Genomic DNA, 27,322 nt, shown 5'->3' on the forward strand with positions numbered 1-27,322 from the left:
ACAGAAACCCAGGAAAACTGATCATAAAGATCATGAAGAGGTAAAAGGACAAATCAGCAAGATTAAGGCTATTGCAAAAAGGCTGAGCTAATTATATGTATTGATATTGGCATTCCTAGTAGTGGTAAGAAAGTTCTTATACCAAACCTGGATAGGGATCCACTGTCAGATAAAAGGCTTAGACATTTACAAACAATTAAAACCAATACAAAACACAAGGCAAAACTCAATACATTGAACTGCAATCAATCAATAGGATCAGACAGTTCTGCAGCAATTTGATGTTTGTCATTTGATCGTAACACCTGGCTAAGTATCAATTCTTATGTGTGAAGCAAACTCAGTGTCAGAGGAGTGAAAGATGGCAAATACTGCACGGGTATCTAAGCATGGTTTCAGAGGTGAAGCTAGCAAGTGCAGGTATGAAAAGCTAAATTTCACACCAACTTATCTGATAGGAGTTATAACAGTTAGTACAGAAATCCTAGATAACCAAGAGAGTTCTAGCATACTAGAGAAAGATAAGTAAGGATGTGACACTTCACAGTGCATTTCAGTGTTCTGATAAGTATTTTGGTCTGGGTTATGGAGTTGACATAGCATGCTTGGTCTTCTGAAAGATTTTGATGAGATACCTCACCAAGACAAAATAAAGCAATTAAAGTGTTGTAAGATACTAAAGAAAGTCAACTTCTAAATGAATACTGATTTAAAATATAGAAAGCAAAAGACTGGAATAAATGGATAATTTTCACAGTGAAAAGAGATCAATTAACTCTGTTAATATCTTTCCATGTATTTTTTGTGAAACCTAGCAAGACAAAAAATATCAGAAAGGGATTAAGTAAAGGCAAAAAAACAGATAAAAAATTAATATTCACAATAATAGCTCATATAAAATGTATAGCTCAGGAATCCTTTGATAAACTACTGATTGCTAGACATATGTAGTCCTTGTATTAACTGTTTCTTCTATGTTTTTTCTTGGCATTTCCTGTTGACATTCAAGAAAATGAACTACTGAGACAGACTTTGGCCTGGAGAAGGGTTGCAGTTAAATTTTATAAACTGTGTATGGGAAACAAGAACACCACAAATCTAATGTCTAAAACTTTGTATTCATACTTGGTTAATTAAAGTGTGAGAAGAGCTTTCACTTTTGCATGTAACATTGATAAATTCCTCAGATGTACAATCCCTTGATGTGAGCTTCAGAAAGTGTATTAAAAAAAAAAAAAAAAGTTAGCTGGCTCATCCAACTACTAAAAAAGATTTCTTAATTTGTGTATATTGTGAAATATCACTGTTAACAGACAGTACCATATAACCCATGCACTGAATTTTTGATATCTGAAAACTATGGAAGTACAAATAATTTTATGGCCCAAACAAAAAATAATTATGATTCATTTTAAAAGCTGTCTGATCTTAATAATATCAAGTCACAAATCCATGTCTTGATCTAAAAGGAACATACTAAAACATCTCACTAAAAGAAAAACTTTTCTAGAGATTGCATTTGTACTCAAATTTGAACAAAAGCTGAATAGAGAAGGCAGTGGAGAACAGCTTATAATCAGCCTGTGAAATTATAGCTACATCTATAAAGTTATTAGTATCCATACAAAGCAGCTGCACTGGCCATCCTAGACAAAAAGTGCAGTACAACCACTCTAGTTCAACTGCAGCCATCTCTGTGTGACAGTCCTAATAAGTACCTCATATACATGAACAGCATTTTACTAGCATATTGCATCAGAAAAATTCATGTTGCTGCTTGAAGTATACTGTATATGCTAGACTTTGTTTCGAGAAAGTGAAAAAATACCACTTGTACTTCAGCCTCCGAACTCATTCAATACCTTTAGTGACAAAATAGTAAGTTTGCCCAGTGTGACTTTACCCATGCACCTTTCAGCAGAACAGAAATCATACCTTTCAACACCCTGACTTGACCGAAATCACTAGCATAGACATTTCCTCCTGGTGACACCAGAAAGGAAATAAACGTCCTAGGTTAACTAGATTTATATAGATATAAATGAATCATACTATGGCTGTATCTGTTCAATCACTTTAATAACTTTAAAATATCTCAATAACTTCAACAAAACCAAACTGAATGGCAAGAGATTCTTTAGCTAATTCCAGGCCCACTGAGAAGCATTTAGGTGATTTAAAAAATTTCTTTGTGGCATATCAAGTTAGTGCTTTCCTTTCAATAATCTCTGAATCCATCTGGCATAAGTGTGAGACTCTCCAAATGCTTTCTAAATAGACATATTAAATTGACTTCTTCACTCTAGTCTTTACACACTCTGTTAAAGAAATAAATACCCCCCTCCATTCTTTATCATTGAGGCTTTCAGGAGTTGTGTGCCTTGAACTGATTCTCCATTGCCTCCAGCTTATGACATCATTCTATACTAGTTTATTGGATACATCTTTTAAATCCAATTTAATTTGCTTCTTCCCTGTGGGTTAAGACAGATATAGATTTTTCTACCACCTGTTCCACAGATGTCTCAAATGACCAAATGTTAGGGAAAATATTAAATTTCTATACCTTTTTATTTATTTAGGAGGTGCAAGGTATTTAATCTTCCTTGGTATGTTGCAAAGGAGTCAGATCAATCACAAGATTGAACTTCTATGAGTATGGGTAATACATCAAAAAGAGCATTCACTGTCCCCTACTGTCTTTAAATGGCAACTTTTGCTAATGTCTTGACTTCTTGGGCAATTTTCTCTCTGTGGGACCTTAATCCTAAAGCAGGAAGTACATACAAAGGAAACTGGAAAAAAATTAATCAGTATAAAAATTATTGCATCTTAATTAGAGGAAATAATCACAACTTTGAAATTAAAATAATAGCTTTTTTATGAATATTTTCATAAAAGTCATTATGTCCTTACTTATTTCAGATATATTGAATATAGAACATCGTTAGAAAAACCTAAACATTGAAGAGACCATAAATACTTTCTAATAACCTAGGCTGCACATTCTTATGCATGTTAAACTGCTGTAATGAAATCTCAGTCATTAAAAAGTATTCTAAACAGTGCCTAACAGTTCCCTCGAGGATGTTTACTATACAGGGATCTCTTGGTGACAGTGGTATTAAAATGTCTTTATTCTGCTCCATAGTGTGGGAGAGAGGAGCACTGTGAGATGAGGGAAACATGCCACTAAAGTGTTAAGATTTATTTTAAGCCTGATTTTTATGGCAGTTCAAGGGTTTCTGACTCAGAGTCTTATTTAAGATATTTGAAAATCTTTCACAAATAAATACTGCTGCAAGAGTAAGAATTAAGATTATGCTTCCTCCATGTACTTATCAGAATTCCTTGGGGGGGAGCTAGCTAGAATTGCTTTAAAAAAAAATATGCACAATATAAGGTATTTTGGCAGCTTATTTTTTTAAGTGATACTTGTGCACTTTTCATAACATTATCAATCTACTTTCATCAACTACCATAAGGTTCCAGAATAAGCCAGCTGGTGGAAGCTCTGGAGTTTGCTTTGAAACTCTTCTCATGTAACTTGTAAAACTCAATTTGAATCTTGTAATGCACTGCTTATTCCCCCCCCCCAAAATTGTTTGTCTTCAGATTTAGTTCAGCTGATTATAGAACTATGATTGTAATATAACAGTATTGGCAGTTTAGCTTAACTATTTCTACATCCAATCCAAATATTAAATGTAATAATGTGAAACTAGACAAACATATTTTTATTATGGCATTTCAAAGTCCACGAAGAAAAGCTCTTCTCATCATTTCCCTGTTTTTAAAGGTCCTTTGACGAAGACCTGCTATAGCAGCACCTGCTGATGCACTTATTGGCATTCTGGAAAAGCAAAACAACCATCTTCTGCTGATGGAAAAAGCTTCTCTGTGGATTCTTTCTGCTCTGGGCCACATGATACGTTTCACGTTTTATATATTCTATGAAGAATGACATTCATATCAATGATAACTTTCCCCTTTGATAGCCTAATGCTTCCAAGTACACTCAAGATTTCACACACCTCAGTGATCCCCCAAGGAACAAACCAAAGAATAAAAGATACTGCTTGAACAAGAATGCAAAGTGACAAATATAGTCATCAGTTGTCAGAGCTAGCTATATCATGAAAAGAGATTTCTCAAGAAGCTGCTGTGCCATGTTATTAATGTCACACGCTTAACATTCTCTCAAAACCTTTGATTTCACTCCTGGATGGAATTAACCCTACCACCATAATCTGCTCTGCTAACTACACATATGATAATTTTTTACATCAACAGGATCAGAGAAAAAAAAAAAAAATTGATTCATCTTTGTTACTTCATTCATGATATTAAGAAAAAGACTTTTCTATGAAGGCTGTGTTGCCAAATAAGCATGTATTTCATAACAGATTGTCTTAAAAAATTCATTTTATTCCCACATAAAGCCAGGATATGCCTTCCTAGAACACTGACTTACTGTGGAATATGTTGGGCTAAATACCTCCAGAGGACATGGAAGCTTTGCCTGTGCTAGTTTATTCTAGCAGATGGAGTTTTAAAATATTTATTAACCATTCACTATATCCTTGCTGTGATGAAAGAAATCTTAAGCATTTCACCATGAAAGAGCTACTCCCCTAATATTAAGGAGGGAAAAAAACAGTTAGAATATCTCAGAAACAGAGAGTTATTAATCCAAGAATTAAAGAGCTAAGTTTATGTGATGATAATAAAGAAAAAAAAAAAAAAGTAACATAACATTATGCTAGCTTACAAGCTTTTTTGCTTCTATTCTTTGCACAAGACATTTGTGATTAGATAATTGCATATCTCATAGGCAGATGTTAAGCATTTTATGTTGACAAAATTGATGTAATATTTTTAATTTGAAGGATATGAATAAAGACATGCTAAACCACTTGGCCTTATGAAAGTATGAAACTTCTCAGGCTGGTTATGTTAACCTCAAATTCTATAAAAAGAACACTAAATGTTTACATGAAAAAGAGAGTAGCCTTTGTTAAGTTTTTTGTTTGTTTAATGTTCATATTTAACAAAGAGTGTGAATTAAATATTATTATGAAATAAATATGAGTAGTTCTTACTCCCTAGATGGCTATTACATAGACAGCAGGTTACCACAAGGGCAGACCAAGTACAATGTAAAACAGTTTCTCTTTCCCACAGCTGAGTGCAGCACATAGAAAAGTTATAACCAAACAAAAGCAAATATGAATAGACCCTCAGGCTTAACACATACTTTACTGGAGAAGAAAATATTTCAACTAAAGAGGAATAGATTGGTTAGCAGGTGGCTAACCAGCATGATCCAAAACATAATCACAAATACTTCTTTTTGAATTTCTATCTCAACTGTAGTTTTAAATACCTTGGAAGTCAAACAAGATGAAGTGATTTTATATTTCATGGGATGGTTATCTCTAGTTGATCACCGTGGCATTGCAAAGCACTGGGATATGATCTATGAATGCTGTTATGTATCTTTCCATAGAAATTCTGAAAATTAAAGCAGTGATTCTGTGATTCCTTAGGGGCCTAATTTACAGTTGCAGATCTAGGCTGACTTGGCAATGACTTCTCTTTCATTATCATAGTAGAAATTTATATAGTGACAGATGTGGAAGAACAAAATAAAATAGAAAAGTTTGCAATTAATGTATTTGCACGTGTAAGCACACACAAATTTGTACATATACCATTGCTGCCATCATAATGAGCACTTCTGTTAGAAAAAATGATTTACATAAAAAATAGGCCTTCAACATGTATCGATCAATTTTGACCTTTAACTGAGGGCTTATTGGGTGGTGTATTTTGTTGTTTCAAAGTGTAATTTCATTACACAGAACGAAGCACTTAGAGAAATGTTGGTATACTTTTATATATATTTTAAGCACATTACATTAAAAGCATCAGTAAGTTTTATATGCCAGTTGTTGCTCTAGATAGATAATCACAGTAGTGAACCATTAGAATGTTGTCTGTTATAATATTACCTTGGCATCAGACTCAAAGTATTAAAAGCATAGCTTCACAATGCCCGAATGTACAATCTGTTACAGCTACATTTTATCCAAAAATAAAAAACCCTCTGAAGACAATTTACATAAAAATGGATACGGCTATAGATGGATCCAACTTGAGATACTTTCTAATCTATTCAATAAGTTTTAAATCAAATTTTTCTCAGCATCAGACACCAATTTTGGATTTAGGCACAGAAAGGCATAGACTTTTCACAGGATTCATGGCCCTACCAGTTAATTCTTTGGGACTTGTTTGATAGTTGGATAAACTAGCATTAGTAGTAAAATACATCTATTAATCTGCAATGTTCCTAAGTCTTAGTAGAAACTCAAAATGCAGTTAAAGTATGGCTTGAACACATGGTACACATTTTTTCAACAAATAAACATGTTTAAAATGTTAAAATATGGAAAGCATATCTGAAAATGTTTTCCCTAACTTTTACAGTATTTACAGACTCCTGGAACTTTATTTAGCTTGCACAAGTCCTATAAGTCCACCCTAGCACAGATAATACCAAAATAAGGTGGAACTCCCCTAACATTAGCAATTCTGTATCAGATCTTACCAACCTGCAGGTAGAACTTTTACAATAAGATGCCGATATGAACCATATTTGTTAAAAGGTACATTATATTTACTTTCTAAATATCCAGTAAACACGATAAATACCAAACCACAAAATAAACGCCTGTATGCATGAGCAAATGGCTACTGTAATACAAATAAGTCACAGGTGAAGTAGAATTCAGAGGTTTTTAAAGAGACCTTCAATTTGTAAAAGGAAACCATGTTAGACAGTGGTTTGACTTGGGCCTCTTTCAGGATTTTTCTAAAAACAAAACAAGTTCAGCCTTCATTTCCTATCCACGAAAGTATGGGGATCTGCACTCCTGATCATTCTCTGCTGTTGCTTTGAGGCAACACAGCCAAAGTTAGGAATCTCTAAAAAGTTCCTGCAGAGTGGACAGAATTTACTGTGATTTTGTTCAGTAAATGTGCATTTTGGCAAGAACAATGAAGGTGGCTGGCAAAGAAGGATGCCACCTAGTTTGTCTTTTCTCAGCTGAACAAGGTGTCCTTCCCCTAGTCACTGAGCGTGGTGGGAATCACTTGGAATTACAGTGTGGCCTCAGCTAGGGGAGAGGGCACCTGGAACCAATAAAGATCAATGCTGGTTCTGAATCATACCTGGAATCATGTTGATTTTCAAGAAATATCGGTGCAACTATTGATTTATGAAGAGCCTCAGCAGTTGAATAATGGAAGAATCAGACAGATTTTTAAAGAACTTGATAAAAGTGTCTCATAAAATATGGAGTGTTAATGGTAAAACATGATTTATTAAAACCAGATATTTCAATGTCTTGTAGTTTCGTGGGATTCTCATCTGTCTTGAAAAAAAAAAAAATAAAAAAAATGAATGTCTGTTTAAAACATATACCAAAAATGCAGTCAAAGGAAACTGTTAGTGATCAATTAAGAACTACATTTCAACAGCTGCTAATTTTAAAGCATTTCATCTGTGTATTTCTGAGATACTTTTCACCATAGTAAATTTGCACTCCTGGCTTTGTTATCCTCCAAGGACTGAAAGCTGGAAAAGATTAAAATTATCATTGGTATTAGATCTTTGCATCATAGCAAATGCAGCCAAAAAGTTGCAAAATAAATAAGTAAATGAATTAAATCCACTCAAATGCTAGTATTTTTTTTTTTTTAAATTTGATACAACTTGGAAATGTAAATTCTTCCATAAGAATAAGAATATGAAAAAATCTCAGAAATGCCAAAAGTTGGGACATAATTTAATTATTTGGATTGAGTTCAAAGATGAGAAACCTAAAGATTTGATTAAAAAAAAAAAAATCTTTGAAACTAAGTTTTGAGTGTGACATAAAATGAGAGAGTCATACTAAACTATCTCTCCTGTTATTCCCTTGTTTGAAAAGGCAAAATGACAGCTGCTTAGAATCTTCTCTTTGTAAGGGAAACACAGTACTTTGGCACAGGCACCAAAACAAATAGGAATATTACTAATCTGAAGAGAGAACAATCTCTGTTCTCTAATATGTGCCTTACTGACACACTATGAACTCATGGCAAGATGCCCAGTTTGTTGTAATTTCAATGGGAATGAGGCACAGCATGAAATTCTGAGGTACAAATGTGAAAGCATTACCATCTGGCCTGTAAAAGTATTGAAAGTATCTTTGACCTTCAAAAGTGAATGTGATAATAGTTGTGAAAGGAAAAAAAAACTTCTCTGCAAGGTTTTATGGATATTTTGAGGAATTTCACAGCAAATAAGTACTTTTTTTAAAGCTAAATTAAATTTACATTATAAATAAAAGCACTGGCTAAAATAAAGTAATACTGGGAGATGTAATAAAATTGATGTTACAAATCCAACAATACATTACCAGTAGTGTGGATTCATATCAATGACATACATTTGCCAGATTTGAACCATGACAATGCATTCATTCCTACAAACTCTACAGTAAAAAATAATAATAATTTTAAAAACTTATATTTTTTCTGACAAATAACTTTCATAACAGGGACATGGATGTATTTCTGCATCTAAATAGCTCTCATGCAAAAAGAAATGTTTGTGTCCAGCTGCTTCAGAGCATCTTGGTTTATTCAGCCTGGAGAAGACGAGACTAAAAGGAGACCTCATCGCCATCTACAGAATCACAGAATCACAGTATGTAAGGGATTGGAAGAGACCTCAAAAGATCATCTAGTCCAATTCTCCTTCCGGAGCAGGAACACCTAAATGAGACTACACAGGAATGTGTCCAGAAGGGTTTTTAATGTCTCTAGAGAGGAAGACTTTACAACCTCCCTGGGCAGCCTGTTCCAGTGTTCTGTTACCCTCACTGAGAAGAAGTTTCTTCTCAAATTTAAGTGGAACCTCTTGTGTTCCAGTGTCAACCCATTACCCCTTGTCCTACTGTTGATCGTCACTGAGAAGGGCCTGGCTCCATTCTCGTGACACTCACCCTTTATATATTTGTAAATATTAAAAAGATCACCCCTCAGTCTCCTCCAAGCTAAAGAGACCCAGCTCCCTCAGCCTTTCCTCATAAGGGAGCTCCCTTAATCATGCCCTATGCTGGACTCTCTCCAGCAGTTCCCTGTCTTTCTTGAACTGAGGGACCCAGAACTAGACACAATATTCCAGATGTGGTCTCACCAGGGCAGAGTAGAGGGGAAGGAGAACTTCTCTTGACCTACTAGTCACATCCCTTCTAATACATCCCAGAATGTCATTGGTCTTCCTGGCCACAGGGGCACAGTGCTGGCTCATGGTCATCCTGCTGTCCACCAGGACCCCCAGGTCCCTTTCCCCTACACTGCTCTCTAATATGTTGTTCCCCAACTTATACTGGAACCTGGGGTTGTTCCTGCCCAGATGTAAGACTCTACACTTTCTCTTGTTATATTTCAATAAATTTTTCCCCACCCAACTCTCCATCCTGCTCTGGTCTTGCTGGATGGCAGCACAGCCTTCTGGCATGTCAGCTACTCCTCCCAGCTTGGTGTTAGCAGTGAACTTGCTGATAGTACACTCTATTTCCTTATCCAAGTCATTGATGAATATATTGAATAATACTGGACCCACTAATGGCCCTTGACGCACTCCACTAGATATAGACTCCGCGCCATTGACCACGACTCTCTGGCTTCTTTCCTTCAGCCATTTAGCAGTCCACCTCACTACCCGATCGTCCAGACCACATTTCCTCAGTTTAGCAGCAAGGATGCTGTGGGAGACTGTGTCAAGGTAGACCACATCCATCACTCTGCCATCATCTATCCACCTTGCTATTTCTTCATAAAAGTCTATGAGGCTGGTCAAGCATGACTTCCCCGTGGTGAAGCCATGTTGACTGCCCCTAATGACCCTCTTATCCTTGATATGCCTTGAGATGGAGCCAAGGATAAGTTGTTCCACCACTTTCCCAGGGATGGAGGTGAGGCTGACCAGTCTACAGTTACCTGGGTCCTCCTTCTTGCCTTTTTTGAACACTGGAGTGACATTTGCTTTCCTCCAGTCCTCAGGCACCTCTCCCATTTCCCAAGACTTGGCAAAAATGATGGAGAGTGGTCTAGCAATGATCTCAGCCAGCTCCCTCAGGACCCATGGGTGCAACCCATCTGGACCCATGGATTTATGGATGTCCAGTTTGACTAATTGCTCTCTAACCCAGTCCTCATCCACTAAGGCAAACTCCTCCATTGTCCTGACTTCCTTTGGGGACCCAGGGGTACAGGTCTTCTCAGGACAGACTCTGGCAGAGTAGACAGAGACAAAGGAGGCATTCAGTAACTCTGCCTTCTCTGTACCTTCTGTTAATTTGCCTATCTTATGCTTCTAAAAGCCATAGAGTTTTTTATTACTATTTAAATTTCTAAAAAAGACAGAACTCTATAAATATTTTTGAGTGCATAAATATGGGCCCAAAAGCATCCCCTTGAAGGCTGGGAGAAAATAGGATGTCCTCAGTTATTCTAACTTGTGTAACTTTCCATACAGCTTCCTGGCAAGTCCAAAACCAGGTTTGCTCCTTTCTCATCCGATTTTTGCCTTTCGTAATTTGTTAAAATATTTTATAATTATTACTAGTGAGACACTGTCCCATCCCAACAGATGGGATGAGGGATGAGTTAACTCTAGACACGACACGCACCCTGACTCAACAGATGAGACCAGGTGTGAGTTAACTCTGAGTTAGTTCTGCACGGTTATGTGAAGTGAATGACAGACAATCACCTCCGGGGTCCAATTCAATTGTGAGTTTTACTAAAAGTACTTGTTGGAATATTGATTACAGTGAGTGGTGACTTGGCAAAAGTATAACAGAACTTATCAACACATTAAGAGCAAAAATCCTACTAGGAGCGATATATTGGCAACAATCAGTAGCTATAATATGAAATTTAACCAGAAATCAACAGCAGAGCTTAAAGATGGTGTTATCCTTCTATGTTCAAAAGCGAAAGGGAGAAAGAGAGTGGTAGAGAGGGAAGGAAAACTAAGTTATAAGGGAGAGAGAAAGAGAGTAATATATATACTGAAGGAGAGACAAAGAAATGGGGGTATAGAAAAAAGGAGAGAAGGAAAGAGCAGAGAGAAAGGAAGAAAGAGAAGAGTGAGGGATCCAGTTTCTTACAGCCCCACAGTGTGGATGACAGGACTTGTACGATGATATATGGCCTCAGTGTTTCACGACGAGGGTGCTGGGGTCAGGAGCGCAGTGTCCTCTGATGTCTGGTTCAGAGTGAGCATCCTCAGGGTATTGGTATTCTCTTGATGAGGCCGAGCTGGTATTCCCTTTGGTGAGACTGGTAGGCTCTCCAATGAGGCTGGTATTCCCTTGGCGAGGCCAAGCTGGTATTTCCTAAACCGTGCTGTTTTAGGTGAGCTTTTTATAGCTCCCAGAGTAGAGGAAAGTCTGGGAGGGGAAAGTGGTGATTGTGAAAGAGGGACAAGTCTGGACAAGTCCTGAGCCAAGTTAAGGGGTCTCTGCCCTGCCCCTTTGTGTCAAGAAGAAATCCAGGGGGAAGTGGTGGTTGCAAAAGATGTACAAGTTTCTACAAGTCCCGGGCCATGTTAAAGGGTTTCAACTTTTTCCCTTTGTTTGCCGAGCTGGACATATCAGAAGATGGGGCTATGTGCCCTCCAGCACATCCTCTGTCTCTGGTCAGTCAGACGGACTGATGTGTGGCTCGTTAGCTCATCGTTGATGTGTAGATTGCAGTTCCCCCTGCTCTGAATGTGTCACCTCCTGGCTGAACTAGTTTCGTCACAATGTTTTCCACCATGATCCTTACCAATACTCAACAGACGTTAAACATCATTTATCTTCTTTACCTCTGCTTTGCAAACACTTGTCTGTAGTGCTAGGAAAAAAAAAAAAAAAAAAAAAAGAATGTGATATTTTAAAACAAAAACTTGAGCTTGTACTTAAGAGTCTGAATGAGTTTAAGGCATCTAACCCACCTGTCTAAAACTTCAGATCAGGCAAGAGAATACCTGTAGAAATCAACTTGCTTACCAGTGTTCTCAGTCCATCAGTACCCAGATCTCTTCACTTCCCAGAGGAAGACCGCAGGTGACTAATCTCCCATCTTGAATGTCTCAGTTCAGTGAGATGAATTTGTACCTGAATTACACGTCCCCTACAGCCTACATATAGTAAAAAAAAAAAACAACAAACAAACCACCACACTTGGCTGTTTCTTCCCACAACTAAAATTGCCTTTCCGCCTGGCATGCTTAAGATGAAAAAACTAATGACATTAGCCCTATCACTTTGACAGGCAGTATGCAGACAATTATATGTGCAGAAAATCAAGTAGGCTGTCTGAACTAAACCTACTAGACTAAGACGTCATTCTCATTCCAAATACTGTCTCCTTAATTCACACTAAGTGCTTAATGGTCACACCTGTATGGTCCAAAGAAGACAATTAAATTGTTAAGTAGTATCAACGTTGCGGCATGTTAAGTCTTCTGGAAACTACAGAAAATTATTAAAAATCCTTCACTTCATTCCTAAAATACCTAACTTCACTCCTTCTATTGATTTCACTGTTTCCATTTTATTCACCTATTTATTTTTAATAAATTATAAATTTGAAAGGTAAAACACAGGAGCTAAGAAAAATCGTATGAAAATACAATAACATTTGAATTAAATGGACTTGAATACTAGTTATTCTATAGTAAATACAAAACAAATACACCTCTCACCATATCTAAGGTGATTTTTAACTGCAAAAGTGTCAGTAACAGCTCAGTCATGCTACTATTGTTGAACAGAAACATCAATACTTTTGAATAAAGTCTGGGAAGAGAGGTGTACATATGTAATTGTTGTGGTTTAACCCCATCCTGCAATTAAGCCCCACACAGCCTCTCACTCACTCTCCTCAAGTGGGAAGGGAAGTGAATTGGAATGATAAAAAGGAGAAAACTTGTATGTATGTATGTATGTATGTATGACTTCTGTGCAGTAGTCAGACAGTAACACTATTTAAATAACAGGCTATAGGAATTTTATGAGCTCTGTCTAAACTACAGAAACTAACATAAAAATTGAAACATCTCAGGTCTATCTGCTTTGTCTTATGGATTCAGAGAAGTTTACTTATTACGTAATCTCTTGATGCATAAATGCGATTAAAGAAAATTATATTCTGACACTGCTTGCTGGAAGAATATGTTCTAAAATTCCTCTTAGATTTTTATGTTTTGTTGCTCTTGGCCAACTAAGTGAGGAAAATGTCCCTTAAGTTTTTAATAATTTGCATATTTTAATTGTTGAATGTTGGGAATGAAACATTTCTCAGGGTAAACTTTCAAAACCTCATGAATGCAATCAGTCCCACTAAATTTAATTCAGTTCATAACACTAAGGGCTACAACACTGTCTCAGCATTGCTTGAGGGATAGTCTAATATGAGGAAGCTACAATTAATTGGAAATAGGGGAAAAAGTAGTCAAGGCGCACTTTTAGGTATCAATGCTTTTCCATAGTACAGCAACCTCATTCTTCTGCCATCTGGGCATCCTTTTTGAAATGGACAATCAATCTGGTACACACTGTTCAAAGGAGATTTGACAAGGGCATTTGTTACTGATGTCACCACGTCCTTCACACTCTAGAGCTAGTCTCCCTCACAAACTATGCTTTTTTCATTTACAATCACTGACTAGAAGGCTGTGTATAACTCATCTGTTCTTGAAGAGTTCAAAAAACCCCAACCAACCACCAACAAAAAACCTTCAATGATTTCTAAATGTATAGCTCTTTTTACTCTGCAATTAAGTAGTAATTTATGATACCAAGACCATAAAGAGGAAGGATAAGTTTAACCTTTCATCATACATATATTAATAATCTGGCCCAGAGATATGACAGTGAGGAGGAAAGCTATAGTTGCATTTGGAAAAAAAAAAAAAAAAAAAAATTAGAAATTGTTTATTTCTATGTTAGCTATTTAGGGCAGGTAGAGAAGAGAAAGGGGAAAACTCCTGTGGTCTTCAGTATTAGAAACAGTTTACAGGAGTTATTATTGACAAAGGATTATATATGGTCTACATCTGTGTATGAAATGGAAGCACTAAAATCAAAACTGTAATATACATAAATAAATCTGAAAATATTAAAAACTAATCATAGGAGAGATACACAATCTCAAATAAACATTTCATCTTATGTTTTCTAGTTCATTGTCCTATAAGTATTTACCATGTGCACATTTGAAAATCATGCAACCTTCAACCCACAATAAGATGTTTTATGCAAAGCAGTGACTAAAGTACTTTATTTTTGGTAATAGAATAAGCTTCTATAGCTTATAGTTTTAATTTGTTATTCTCCCCTTCTTTTTCTCTTTCCTTCTTTCCTTCTTTCCTTCTTTCCTTCTTTCCTTCTTTCCTTCTTTCTTTCTTTCCTTCTTTCCTTCCTTCTTTTTTCACCTACCTGATTTAGAGTCCATCCATATTTCAGCAACAACATTCTTAAGTTGAATCACAACCTGAACTTGTAGCCTAATCATGGCTGCAGTATAAAGAACTACATTATGCCAAACAATCCCTATTTATACAGCAACTAACTGCAACCTAAGGGATTGTAAAAACAGAGCTAAAATTTCTTCCAAACTGAAACAAGTTCTTCTGTTTTTTTATTACGTCCTATGAGCCTAACTCCTTGCTCAGCTCTTAGATATTCAGGTACAAAGTGGACAAGTTGCCTAGGCTAACACTAAGTTTATGGCTGGGAGAAACAGATGACTAATGTAAGGAGGCTTAAAACAGATTCCTTAAGTGAAGGGTTGGTGTCTTCAAAACCTTCTTGTCTCTGTTAAAGTATCCTCATGCTAATACCTCATTGGTTAGAACAAACACAAGATTAGGATGAAAATAAAAGACACGTCACAATAATGTAAAACGTTAAGGGCAAAGTTCGGTAGCATGGCTCAGGTAGACTTAAGTCTGCTGTTAATGAATCACATATCTTACTTCACAGTTTAGGAACGATACCAGTTTAACAAAATTACTTTCATTTCATCTCACAAGATGTCCCAATTAACATCAAGCAAAATTTTAGTACAAAAGTGAATTTTAAATACATATCTTTATGATCCTTTCACAATTCAAACGAAAGCATGACATTCTCGATCAAGTTCAGATTAGTAGTAAAACATGGAAACATGACATGCTAATCCATCAGTGCCTTCAGTCATGGTCAATTTCTCCTTAGTTTGAAAAAAAATGCTATTAATTTCAACAAGACTTTGTATTTTTTAAGAAAAAAGATTTTTAAGGGAAGAGCTTTCAGCCCATGTACAGGACTGAAGAAGCAGATGAAAGTCTGGTTATGCTGCTGTACATTTTACACCTTGATGAAAAGCACCACGTTCTTTATAACTCGATATTATTGACTTTTACTTCAGCTTCTTCTAACCAATCATGACTTTTCTGTATTCATCCATAACAAAAAATCACCCTAACAAACAAACAATGCATAATATTCTCTTGTATGCTTTGATGGATAATATGTTCATTCTGACATTTATCTGACAAGACTTGAACAAAGCTACATTTTCTTCCCACTGTCTAGTTCACAACCTTCCTCTGCTGACAGACAGCCTGTATTTCTCAAGCTTTCCTATTTCCACAGTTGATGGCTTAAAAAAAATCCACATTTGACCTAAGGAATAAAGAGTTGCTTATTCCTTCTTAAAGGAATGAGAACCTCAAATTCAGAGAATAGTTATTTGACTTTCCCAGCTAAACAGGTTTCTGTTCAGGATATTGGTCTTATTCCTTAAGGCAGAAATAATAGTCATCCAGACAACTAACCTATATACTTGTGTTCCTTCCTTTCCTGATTTTTATCTGATTCTCTTAGAATTATTTTGTGTAATGAATATTTTTAGATGTTTTTCAGGCTAAGCCTGAAGTTATGTCAGCTGTGGTCATGCTTTGAAGTGCAGGAGGTCTTCCACCAGTAGGCCAGCCACTTTATCATGAACATATGAGTATAATTATCACATCGATGCCTATGTAAGACTTTTTACTGTAGGGAAATAACAGAGTATAGAAAAAATCTTTAATGCCAGAAAATAAACGCAACATCTGTTTTTTGTTTTGGTTTGATTTGTTGTTGTTTTTTGTTTTGTTTTGTTTGGTTGGTTGGTTGGTTGGTTGGTTGGTTTGGGAGTGTTTTTGTTATTTTTTAATTAGAACCCACAAAATAGGAGTGCCCTAGTCATGTCCAGACATACTCATGTTTCTTTTCAGATATGTATTTAAAATATTTCAAATATTATTGCAATTGATGATGCTAAATCACCTGTTTCTTGTGCCAGAAGAAGAGATTTGGGAGTTTTAAACAGGAGTATGTGATGTTTAGGAAGAGAGATTGAAATAAATCATTTTATATCTTCTGTAAATTTTTTGTCTCAAAGCTCATTCAATGTCTAATAACTGCTTAATGTCAACAACTGAGCAGTCAGTACCGGGCAACAAAACAACAAATATCTCGCTCGCTCGCTCGCTCTCTCCATCTCTCTATCTATCTATCTATCTTTCCAAAATGCTAAATAGGTTTAAAAATTGCTAGTTACTTCAGTTATCTTCTGATTAACCAATTATTATTCAAAATATTTAGAACAATTAATTTTTAATTTTAGAATAATTAATTATTTAATTTTAATTAATTTTTAATATTTTATTCCACAATGTCTAGCTACATTCTGCAATAACTAGTGTAGAATAAAAATGATCCTTTTAATAATCTTGAATCTTTCTTACAGATTATGGAACATGATAGCTTTAAAATGTCATGTTTCATTTTAAGGCATAGGTTAAAAATATTTAGGAAGTTATTATCAGCTACTCTAATCAAACTTAGCCAAATATTTTACTGGAATTTAATGTTAGAACTAATAATTATTTTTTTTTTTTTTTAACTAGAATATTCATATAGCATTAAATTATGTTCTCAGATATGTTACTACTGATCCAAAGTACTTCAGGTAACCGTATAGCTTCTGGTTTACACCACTGCACTATGGACAAAGATTTTGTGAGTAGGTCCAAATATAATCTGATGAACAGATATGAGAGGCAAGAATCCATTTCTTCTAAAGAGAAAACTTTTAGCAACCAGAAAAACTGTCTCAGGATCCTGCTGTTTCACCCAAAGATTTTTCTTAAATTACATCCAGTCAGCGAGGTGTGCAGTGGTGGCAATGGTCACTTCTCTGGCTGAGTGCTAGACTGAGGTGGATGGGTTGTTCCCAGAGCTGGGGAAATTGAGAAGGAGCAGAGAGACCCTTCAGGAGCTGGCAGTTCTTACAAGAGAGTCTGACACAGACTGGGCATCACAAGTAGCAACAGTGGGTGACTTAAATGCCCCTAAAGAGTGTGAGGAACCAGGGCAAGGTGCCACAGCCAGGGTATGACATGGCAGTTTGCTGGCTATTAATGTGGAAGGACATGCAGGAAGGGCACTGCAACCTGCTGGTAGCTCCATACCCCAAGGAAGTGCTCTAGGTCTCTGCCATAATGGTGGGCTCTCACCTCAGAGTTAGAACCATGTTCTAACAGAGAAAGCCCCTGAGATGTCTAATGCTTCCACCCAGACAGAACTGGTAAGGAAGGAGATTTCATTACAGGCCATAGGTTGCAGTGAGTGCCCAGAATTCTCCTGGAGAAAAGATAAGTGCTTGCATAAGATGCAAATGGGCTGATGATCTGATATGTCAGGTGGCTGAATTGCAGGGAACAGTTAAAAGGCTGCACAGTATTAGAGCAGGTAAGACAGGTGGTTTCAGAACCATGCTTCTGTAGCGAACACCGCTAAGAATGTAGAGGACATCACTGAGAACTAGGCATTTTGTACTTTGGTGACCCACAAAAGCAGGACTCCACTCTCTACCCTCCAGCATCAAGAAGAAAACAAGATATGAAGCTTCAACAGCTACAGACACCCATGAGCAAGGTCTGCAAGGAGAAACTGTACTAGTAGCAGTCAGTGGATACTGTTAAAAGAAATGATGGGTGCTCATAGTGGGTGATTCTCTGACAAGGGGCACTGAAGCATCCATCTGCTGTCCTGAGAGGAGTCATATGAGGTATGCTGCCTTCCAGGAGCTAAGGTTCAAGATATTACTGAAAGAGTTCCACAACTTGTCAAATGCACAGACTGCTACCTACTTCTACTCTTTCATGTGGGCACAAATGACACCACAAGCCAAAACCTGGACAGAACGAAGGAAGTCTAGAAAGCCCAGGGACTGCAAGTGAAAAATATTGATGTCCAAGTCATCTTTTCCTCCATTTCATCAGTTGAAGGAATGGGGTTAGCCAGTAATACACATATAATGGATATCAACTCCTAGCTTTCTCACTGGTGTCATTATGAAGGTGCCATCATGAGGGCTGTGTTTTGGATTTGTGCTGGCAACAGCATTTATAATATAGAGATGTTCTAGTTACCACTGAGCTGTCTTTACACAGTCAAGGCTTTTTCTGCATCTCTTACCATCTCACCTAGGGAGTAGGCTAGGGATGCACAAGAAGTTGGGGACCTCAAGTGAGTGAAGGGATATCCCATACAATATGGCATTATGCTCAGCAATAAAAGTTGAGGAAAGAAGAGAGTGGGAGGACATCGAGAGTGATGGCATTTCTCTTCCCAAGTAACCATTACATGCAAAACCCCAGCTTTCCTGGAGATGCCTGAACACCTGCCTGCCCATGAGAAGTAGTCAATGAATCCCTTGTTTTGCTTTGCCTTTGTGTATGGCTTTTGCTTTACTTATTATACTGTCTTTATCTCAACCTGTGAGTTTTCTCATTTTTACCCTTCTGATTCTTTCTTCCATCCCACTAGGGGTTATTGAGCGAGCAGCTGTGCAGTGCTTAATTGCCAACTGGGGTTAAACCATGAAAATAGATTATGTCCAACTTCAACAACTTTCAAAAAAACTCTGTGGATTTTAAAAGATTTTTCTATAAAAGTACTTTGTATAATCTCCTTTAAGGTGGTTGCTATTTGAAATTTTGTAGTTCTAGAGGGAAGAACAGGAAAAAAATTCTTGCAGTTGTACAGTTCTATTCATGTGGCAGATTCAGTGTCCTTTCTAAAGTATATAAATGAAAAACTAGGTATCATTGGAACAGAGTCACCATTATGACCAAACCATATTTGCCTTATCTTTCCATGCCCAAATCAATGAAAAATTGCATATTAATACTTCTTCATCAACATCAGTTAGTACAAATTTATTCTTGCAAATCACTTACAGCAGCATATGTAGGATGGCCAAATCATTTGAATACCGCAAATATATTAACCAGTCATGTGAATAATTTGCTCCTGTTCACAGAGAACAGAGCTCAGACTAAAAATCCTTGCACTTCTGGACTCAAATGGAATTCTGCCATTGACTTCACATCCATATGACAATAGAAGTGGTTACTGGTGGGAGAGCCCTGGAGTGGTGACCTGTAAAAATCAAAATAATAAGTCACATGAATTGCTTTTGTAATTTGGAAAGAGTAATTTTCAAAAGCCAATAATTGAGTTTTACTAATATTTACAAAAATATGTTTAACAAGGTTAAACTTTGGGTTTCAAGCTCAGCTGAGCATCCAGGCTGGTAAAGTTTGGATTTCCTGGTCTGTGCATGATATCCTAATACTAGGTCATACAGTTACTTGTGTCAGAATTGACCTTTGTCAAATATTCACAGAAATGCACAGCTAACCTGAATAGTTAAAGTAGTTGGAAACAATATTCCGTTTTTTCTCTCTTCTAAAAATAAAATATTTCCTTACTTAAAATCAATAATTGAGATTTTATATGATTTATAATAAATTTTAAAAGTATGGGGTTTAAGTTCAACTTACATTGCCTTACATTGTTGGCTCAACTACATTTTGAGAAAGAACATTTATATTTAGAGCTTTGTCAGCCAAACTGCTTTTCAGAGACCAACTAAATATAGCTAACCTTGTTGTGTATATCTCTTTGTCAAGTATGGAGGAGACTTAATAGTGCACATACAGACCAGAATGAGCTCAAAAACCCCTTTCAAATAAATTCCACTTTATGTTCACGGCTAGTAGGTAGATATATATTTTACATGACAGTGCTAATATTTTAAAAGTTGCATTGTAATAATGTTTTATACTTAGCTAAACTGGTTAATATATGTTAGAACTTTTTGTATCTTTCTAAACCAGGAAAAGATAAGACAGAACTCAATGATATGCTTTTAAGTAGCGTTTTCAAGGTTAACATAGGAAACTTAATTAAAAAAAATAGTACTCCATATTTTCACACATTTTATTCAAATTTGTTTATGCAATCTATATACCAATACACATGACAGATCCACAAAAAAGTTGTAGTTCTTAAATGTAAAGTTAGCTCTGATAAACTAAGTAAATGGAAATCCAAATAAGCAGAAAACAGAAACATCATCTAATTTGAATTAAATTAACAAAATTGGGCCTGTAACCAACTGTAGGATCAAGGGTCTTTTAATTAGGTAAGTTTTAAAAAGGCTTTTATATCTTTCTCTTCATCTTTCTATTTTAAGCTCTCTTGTATTGTTATTTAGCACAATTAAAAAAAAACACATATTCTTGAATACCTCTGTATATTTAATATATAATTTACAGAAACATATATCTAAATTTGTAAGAAGTTAAACACTAATGGACTTTAGAAAAACAATTCCTTACTAAATGTGACAGCTTTTTCCAAACTAATTTTCCTATAGTAGAACTTGTTTTGTCCTTTCCTGTGAAACTTCTGGTACTAAGAACAGGATAATAGGTTTGACAGATATTAACAAATATATCAACAAACTAGAGTCACTGCAATGATAGTATGAACTAGATTCTCTTCTATAAATGCATCTGGATCTCATAAAGAATTCAGGGAGGGAGAAGGATTCACTTTTAAGCTTATATGTGTTCACAATACCTTTCTACTGGTTTTACCAATAACTGGTTTTGAAAACTTCAACAAAAATAATTCTTGTTAGGTTTTTTGGTTTCTTTAAACTGAAAAATATTAATTTGAGATATGTGAACACCACATAAAGTCCAAAATTCTTTTAAACATATATGATTTATAGTAATACAGAAATATATTCAACAAGAATTACTTTGCAATTGGCTGATTTTTCAGTCTTTCTTTAAACTTTCAATATTAAAAAAATAGTTTGTGAAAATTCATTGACTGTATGCATTAGCTGACAAATAAAATTAGCTTGTATCACTCTGGTGAGGCAGGAAGTTTTTACAAAATAGAATAAATAATGTATGTGCATTTCTATACACTTGAGATTAAGCCAATATACCACAAGATGGCAGATGAAGGCAGCGAAAGTGGCAACTTGCAGAAGAATGTAAGTTTATGAGTCAGAAAAAACAACTGATGTTGAAAAGTTTCCTTACCTTGTTATCTTAGGACATAAGTTTAAAAAGCTTTCTTACAAAAATAGACATTGATGTTCACCTATGAATGTTCTTAAAAAATACTTGGCCACTAGAACTACAGCCTCTCAAATTCAACATTTAGGCTTCAGACACAGTGTTTATAACTGAAAAAATTCTTTCAATTCCGCAAGAATTTTCCCCATTTTTTCTCCTAGCTGTAGCTCTAGAAAAGATAGTAAGCTTTCTGCCACCCTCAAGCCTTGTAATATACTAGGCACTGATTATGGAAGGTTGGGATTCTGTTTCTTTATTTGATGAGAATTTGAAACTCTACCTCATCTTCTACAGAAGTACACTCAACCACTGGGTTATGATTATGTGAAATTAATGCAGTTTCTCCAGTTTCTGCTGATGAATTTGTTTTACTCTGCATTGTTAAATACACATTAAGCCAGAGCCTAAGCCTGATAACCTGTAGTTTCAACTAGTATATAAAAAGTGGGAATAGAGAGACAAGAGGTTCTAGTTATTGATCTAATAAGTACTTAATGTAAATTTGCTTCAGCTAGGCTACTGTTTGGAGCTCCGAAATCCTACATTGCAGATCAGTGTTTTAAAATCTGTTGTGCAGGAACACAGAAAAACATCCAGGAAGTAGCAACTGGTTTGTAAACTTACCTGGGCTGGTCATCTGGAAAAATATCTGGGCAGGCTCCAAATTAGGCCTTGCAGTGCTAAGATATTTTTACACAAAATCATAAAGGCTTCAATATGTCAGGAACATTCAACAGGATTTCTTAGTTGAGGTAGTAGTTTTCAGGACTCCTTTTGTGGTTCAAATCCTATGTGATTTATCAAAAATCAAATATAAATTCTACAGCATTCAGGTGCAGGCTTGAACTGGATATGAATTCACTGTTTCTTCTTGTTCTTTTCTTCCTCAGGCTTGATGACTACTTCCATATCTTACTGAAACTATGTTCTGGATCTTTCAAGTTATGCAAAAAAGTAACCTTCTGTTGCATCTGTTGCATCTAGATCATATGATCTGTATATTTAATAGAGCCATAAGTACCTAGCTTGCTTAATAGGCAGCAGCCAGATCCTATTTTCCACTGTTTTGAAATTCATGCCTGTAATTTCTGATGGAAAAATAAATAGGACTGAACCACAAATGAAAAAGATGAACACTGATGATCATATCTGTGAAAATCATATCACACAGCTGACAAGTCACATGCATTCATTCATTCACTGACCATGTAATGGGCACATACATTTTTTTTTCTGTAGGCACTGCACCCTAAATATCTTTCATTTGAGAACTGTTTACATATAACGGGAAAGAAGCATCCGAAGCTTAAACAGTTGAAAAATCTCAATAAACCCTTAGGAATTAACATTAATACGAATAAAAGTTATGAAACATCTTTTGCTTCAGGGGCAAGGAGTTCTATGTTTCTCTATGGATAGCCATATGTTTGTATGACTGATAATTCTATGTAGACAGATACAAACAGTATTCTGACAAAGCTAAAGCTGTCATTTAAAGTGGTGCATCACCTCAAAATCTAGAAAACAGCCCAGCTGTCTCAGCTGTAAAGCATACATGGGATAGCTGATAAGGTGTGCAGCTCAGAAATAGATATCTGGAAAAGAGTTTACCTGCGTTCAAGTTACTTTACAAAGAAAGGCAGGTAGCTGAGTCCAATTATTCACGACATGATATATACAGTCCAGTCTTTTTCAATTGCTTATATAGACTACTTAAAAATCCATCCAATATCAAGGTACTATCAAATATAAGAATAAATATGAACTGAATGTACGTTAATAACATTCACAAAAATGTAGGCATGTAGCTAAGGTTAAGTACAACAGGATAACACCATCCAGCTTCTTTTCAGCCATGTAAAAATTACTTAGAAATAGATATATGCAGCAAAAAAACCACACAAATGCAGCATTAAGCAGAACCTCTGTGAAATCCATCACCAATAAAGTGTAGGCTTAGCATGATTAAATATTAACATGCTTATGTAACATACGGTAGTTTTCTTATGAACCGTCAACTATGATGCAATTCAATGTGCATAAAACATGTACAGAGAGAATCACAGCACTGTATCCACACTGCAAGATGATTAAGCAAAATATTGGGATGGGCTGATTATTACTTGATATAACAGTTGAATGAAGGAACTCAACAGATCAAGCCTGTCCCAAGTTGAGCATTATTTTGGGGTCACATAAAATGGTTCCTGGACAAGCAGGATCTGAAACAAATTCCTGTGCAACTCCTTGGGTGGTTTGGGGTCTCTAGAATAACAACAGTGACAGGACACTGCTTGCCAGTGACACAAGATGGCTACTGGGAAAGGCATACAAGATGGGCCACTATACGTAGCCTAAACTCCTTTTTCACCTTGATATAACCCAGTTTTGGTTTCATAACTTAATGTTAAAGCTCAAGCACAATGACACGGTATAGCACAAAACACTGTTTTTGTATTATGAAAGGATTCCATTCACTAGTCCAGGGTATGGCAGTGTTGAAACTGAAACATCTATGCTCCTCAGCCCTTACCTATCCCTATAGGAAGATCCTCAAAGTTCTCTGCTATTGACAGGGAAGGGAACCTGGTAACCACTTGGGTTTTGTATGAGAATTGCAGAAGATTGGGCGAGGAGGAGAAAGGTAAACATGCTCAAGTGACCCGCAGCTGGGGTATAAAGAAAGCACATACATCACACTACTTGTTTTACTGACCTTATGTGCTTGACAAGTAGAACCTCTGTATGAGATAACATAGGCCTGAGAGAAACCCTACAGTACCTCATCATGCCTGAGATTCGTGGTTTGTTTTGAGAAAGAACAGAGCACAGCAAGAAGCAGCATCTGCTCTAAGTTTTTAAATACAGGCGAGTGTAGCCAGCCTAACAATCTTCCAGCAGAGTTAAACTTATCAGCGCCTGCGTCCCCGCTTACGCCACCTCTGCCTGGGAGCTTAGGTGTGGCTACGGAGATTCCCCAGTAGAGAGGTAACTAAAATAAAACTTGCTCTTTGCAATTACATTTGTGGCCTCTGGCTCTTCTCGTGACGTGCCTGTGCTTGTGCACTCAGGTTTCAGAGCCAGAATAACTTTTTCTCCTTATTTCCAAAGTTGTAATCATTGTACCTTTTTGATTAAATGTCGATTTTATTTTTTTCTTTAAAGGATGATAGCTTTCATAGTATTCTAAAGGCAAAAATGTACCTATGCTATAATAAAACACATACAGTGAGACTGTGGAAAAATGTGATGACGAAAAAAAGCATTGTCAATGGCATACAAAGAAGGCAGCAGGAAACAATTGTTCAAAACTATTACTCTGCCCTGGTTTTCTTACATTATTTGCATTAATAAGTTTGTACTGTGTGAAGATTCACTTATTGCATATCCAGCTTAATTTATATCGAGAAGAAGTAAACTTTATTTTACTTGCCAATATCTGGAATGGAGGGGAAACATCTCATTTTGCAGTTGATTCAACTCATTTCTAGATGTAATGGACTGTTTCCTACTTTAAAAAAAACAAACAAACAAAAAAAAAAGCATATAAAGAGAGATTTCCCTTAATTTTCCATGATATTCTCAAAGTCTTGAAGCAAATAAACATAAATAAGGGCAAAAGAAAAAGCCCTATACCCTCAGAAGTCTTACAAATAGACAAAGAAATAATGTTTATTGATACAACCATGGATAGCTAAAGTATTTTAGTCACATCATTGGATAAACAGATCACTTTGAAGGGCACTTTATAAAGTGACAGATATTGCTTAAAATTCTAGGGCATTTTCAGTAAGAAATGAAGTTTTTCCTTCTGTTTCCAAAGCCAATGCACTATCCCTTAAATATATATATATATAAAATATATGATATATGATATATAATTTCCCCTAGCATATCCAAGTATACTACTCTTTAAAAAATATTATTTGGAAGTCTTAAGACTAAAATACAAAACCTTCACCCATTAAGAACTTCCTTGTTTATACTTGCACAACACAGGAATGCTTCAATTACTGATCAATATAGCAGATTTTAGGATAGATAGAATGCTACCAAATCATATATGAATTAAAAATAAAAGGAAAAAAACCAACAGATTAGAAAGAAATAGTTGCAAAAGGCAGAAAAGGGAAGGAGGGGGAGGAGGAATAAGAACTTTAGTTTTTTTCTGGAAAATGGACAAGAAATCACAGCCTGAGGCTTTTCACCCAAAATCCAGACAAAAGACTAACTTAGGAAATCATAGGGGAGGAAGGTGGCATTAGGTGAAGAAAGAAGGTGAAGGTGGAAGTAACACCAGCCCAATACTGCTGAAGAACAAAAACATGACCGAAAACTCAGTTGAAATGTCAAATTTTAGCAAGAAGTCTTATTTGTCATAACTTGAATTTTTGAATTTTCTATCTGTTCATGTGTTGCCGGTAAATTTTTACTCAGCTTTAGAAGCTGGTATCAAAAAAAATGTAAATCTACAGAAAATACCTTCTTTCAGTTGTTTTTTATCTAGAAAGTTTTTAATAAAAAGGAATATGCTCACAACAGTTTTCTGATTATGTGAAACCCGACAGAAAACCTGTTTTTTCTCACCCATGTAATACTAATGGGTTTATGAAAAAAATGTAATTACTCCCATAAAGTTTTAAAGGAGGAAAATTTATTGCTTAGAGCACTTAAATGATGGCAACAGATGTAGTTGTCATTATGAATGCAGTTTTAGAAACAATCATATTGTTATTGCTGAATAGCTTTTCTCAATTACTCCAACTATAACATTTCATCCTGTGTGTATGCATGACTAGGACCTTGTGCAGTATAATCGGTACTTATTTCAATGTTAGTTTTGTTTTAAACACTGTAAAGTAAGAAGGTCCTCTCAAGAAACACAGGCTTTAGGCATGTAATGAGAAGATGGAAGGAAACATACACTGGCTGGAGTTCCAGACCAGATGATCTATTAATCAGAGATCAACAATATGAGGAAGACCAAGCTCCCTGGGCTATTGAAGCCCCAGCATGTGATGAATTAAGTGATGGTAATAAATGTAGTTCGTCTACTGACAGATCCTGTAAAATCAAAGCAGGAACCAGAAGTTGACAAGCTACTGCTGGGAACCCCTCCAGAGGGGCAGCAAGCTCCTGCAAAGGGCCTTGACATTCCAGTCAGTTTGCAGAAATAATGACCTTGAATATAGCCTTTAAAAACGCTCAGGAGCATCAGCTGCCCTGACTATGTCTGTACTGACTTCTGGATGGTGGTTAATATGGCATGAAAATTTCTCAAATATTAGAATCGTGGTAATAAGTAAGAGAGAGGAAAAGCTTTTTGGCAGCACAAAGCCAGAATATAATATCACAGCTTCCTAGAAAAGATCTATTTTAACAAGTCATGTTAATGCATATATCCCAAATGCAAAGGGAACACAACAAGAGAAGCACACTAAAAGGCTGACCAGCTAGCCTGACTCACCAGCATAGGCTTGGAGTGGGAGCATAAAGGAAAGAATTTTTAGCCAGGTGGGCCTACGAAACTGCTGGGTATTCTGGAAGGAATCAGACTTCCTACTGAGTCAGCAAATGCAACTTAAACTTGTCTCAGAAAGCCATAATACAAGCAGTCAGATAGTGTGATATCTATGGAGCCATACAACAGAGTCAGAAAGTACAAGTGAAACTGGGAGCAGAGGTTGGTAACACAGCCAGGGGGTCAGAGCCCCATCCCACAGCACCTGAACGAGG

The sequence above is a fragment of the Nesoenas mayeri genome (genome assembly GCF_963082525.1).
Source record: "Nesoenas mayeri genome assembly, chromosome: 2".
Taxonomy (NCBI): Eukaryota; Metazoa; Chordata; class Aves; order Columbiformes; family Columbidae; genus Nesoenas; species Nesoenas mayeri.